We start from the raw sequence: 2,787 nt of genomic DNA on the forward strand, positions 1-2,787 counted from the left end.
TGGAATGACTTGTCCTTGAGAAATCAATTTCGCTTGGGCTTGTCTGACGCCCTTAAGGACGAACTTGCCAGACAACCATTACCTGACACCCTTGACCAACTTATAGATCTATCCATAACCTTAGATAGACGTATTAGAGAACGACGATCTGAAAGACGTTACCCAGACACAGTACAAAAACACCCACAAGTCTACCACACTCCCAGTCTGCCATCCAAATCTACCACCAAGTCATCATCAGTGCCAATGGAACTTGGTTTTATAAGAGGACCTTTAACCCCACAGGAAAAACTCAGGCGTAAGGCTAACGACTTATGCATGTACTGTGGGGGATTAGACCATACCATTAGAGAATGTACCCAATTGCAACGTAAGAATGGTAAGCATAGGAAGGTACAAATATGTTTTTCCATAAAACATTCACAAACTAACCATTGCTCTCTACCTATTCTGTTGCAGTGGGAACATCAGCGACTGCAGACCCAAGCAATACTTGATTCTGGTGCCAGCCACAACTACATTGACTTTGACTATGTACACTTAAATAAAATACCGTTACTTAAAAAGTTAAACCCAAGTCTCCTTCGTTTTGTAGATGGTAAAGAAATTTCCACTGGTCCAATAACACATCATACTATTCCACTACGCATAACCACTGATACACATCATACCGAATTTGCCTCTTTTGATGTAATACCTTCACCCCTTTTTCCTGTAATTTTAGGGATTCAATGGTTCAAAAAACATGATCCCACTATTATTTGGTCTAAATCTACCGTCTCATTTAATTCCTACTATTGTAAAGACAACTGCCTTTTCCATGAACAGTTGCTTCTCACAGAACCTGTCACTGTACCTCAAGAATATATCCAATTCACTGACGTTTTTAGTAAAAAGGACTCAGAGGTTCTACCACCCCATAGGACATATGACTGTCCCATAGACCTACTACCAGGTGTAGATATACCATATGGCCATATATTTCCTCTGTCTGATTCTGAACTACAACATCTCAAGACTTACTTAAAAGAAAACTTAGAAAAGGGATTCATACGTCCCTCTACCTCTCCTGCTGGTGCGGGGATATTCTTTGTTAGAAACAAAGACCAATCTCTCAGACCCATCATTGACTACAGAGAATTAAATAAACGTACCATAAAAAACAGATACCCTCTACCCTTAATTCCTCAACTAATAGATAGATTGAAAGATGCTTCTTTCTACACTAAATTAGACCTCAGAGGTGCCTATAATTTAGTTAGAATCAAATCAGGACATGAATGGTTGACAGCTTTCCGTACTCGCTACGGTTTATATGAATACACAGTAATGCCTTTTGGTCTCTGTAATGCCCCTGCCACATTTCAATATTTTATCAATGATATATTCAGAGACTTACTAGATCTCTTCGTAGTAATTTACCTCGATGACATTTTGATATATTCTCCCACTCTCGAGGAGCATATAAAGCACGTCAAAATTGTCTTAACACGTCTTAGAGAAAATTCCCTCTATGTGAAGTTAGAAAAGTGTATTTTCCACTCAAGAAGGATCAATTTCCTAGGTTATGAAATCACCCCAGATGGTATACAAATGGAAGGTAATAAGGTAGCAGCTATTCTCAAATGGCCAGCTCCGACAACTAAGAGGGATGTCCAGAGGTTTATGGGCTTTGCTAATTTCTATCGCAAATTTGTAAAAGATTTTGCTGCCCTAACCAGACCACTAACCAACCTCACAAAAAAGGAGGGAAGGTTCATATGGAATGAACAATTACAACAAATCTTTGACTTCTTAAAATATGCATTTACATCAGCTCCAATTCTACGATTTCCCAATCCTAAACTCCAGTTTATCCTTGAGGTAGACGCCTCAAATTATGCAATTGGAGCTATATTGTCCCAAAGACAAACTAGCTCTGAACCCCTACATCCAGTTGCCTTCTATTCCAGGGTTATGACCTCTCCTGAATTAAACTACCCGATAGGGGATAAGGAACTATTGGCAATTAAGGCATCATTGGAACATTGGAGACACTTACTCGAAGGTACTGAAATACCAATCTTGATATATACTGATCACAAAAATTTGGAGTACCTCAAAAGCAATCGGACTCTCTCTGCACGACAGGTACGTTGGAATTTATTCCTTGCCCGTTTTAATTATCTCATCACCTATAGACCTGCTTCTAAGAATAAAAAACATAATTTATGTAAGAACTTACCTGATAAATTCATTTCTTTCATATTAACAAGAGTCCATGAGCTAGTGACGTATGGGATATACATTCCTACCAGGAGGGGCAAAGTTTCCCAAACCTTAAAATGCCTATAAATACACCCCTCACCACACCCACAAATCAGTTTAACGAATAGCCAAGAAGTGGGGTGATAAGAAAAAAAGTGCGAAGCATATAAAATAAGGAATTGGAATAATTGTGCTTTATACAAAAAAATCATAACCACCACAAAAAAGGGTGGGCCTCATGGACTCTTGTTAATATGAAAGAAATGAATTTATCAGGTAAGTTCTTACATAAATTATGTTTTCTTTCATGTAATTAACAAGAGTCCATGAGCTAGTGACGTATGGGATAATGACTACCCAAGATGTGGATCTTTCCACACAAGAGTCACTAGAGAGGGAGGGATAAAATAAAGACAGCCAATTCCTGCTGAAAATAATCCACACCCAAAATAAAGTTTAACAAAAAACATAAGCAGAAGATTCAAACTGAAACCGCTGCCTGAAGAACTTTTCTACCAAAGACTGCTTCAGAAGAAGAAA

At 38.3% G+C, this 2,787-nt stretch overlaps 1 long non-coding RNA gene across 1 annotated transcript; it reads left to right on the forward strand.

Moving 5' to 3' along the window:
• The first annotated feature begins 309 nt into the window (after positions 1 to 309).
• LOC128642913 (uncharacterized) lies at positions 310 to 572 on the forward strand. Its single transcript, XR_008399732.1, has 2 exons — positions 310 to 379; positions 460 to 572. It is a non-coding gene; the product is annotated as an uncharacterized LOC128642913 (long non-coding RNA).
• The last annotated feature ends 2,215 nt before the right edge of the window (positions 573 to 2,787 follow it).

This window comes from Bombina bombina, chromosome 1 (genome assembly GCF_027579735.1).
Source record: "Bombina bombina isolate aBomBom1 chromosome 1, aBomBom1.pri, whole genome shotgun sequence".
Taxonomy (NCBI): domain Eukaryota; kingdom Metazoa; phylum Chordata; class Amphibia; order Anura; family Bombinatoridae; genus Bombina; species Bombina bombina.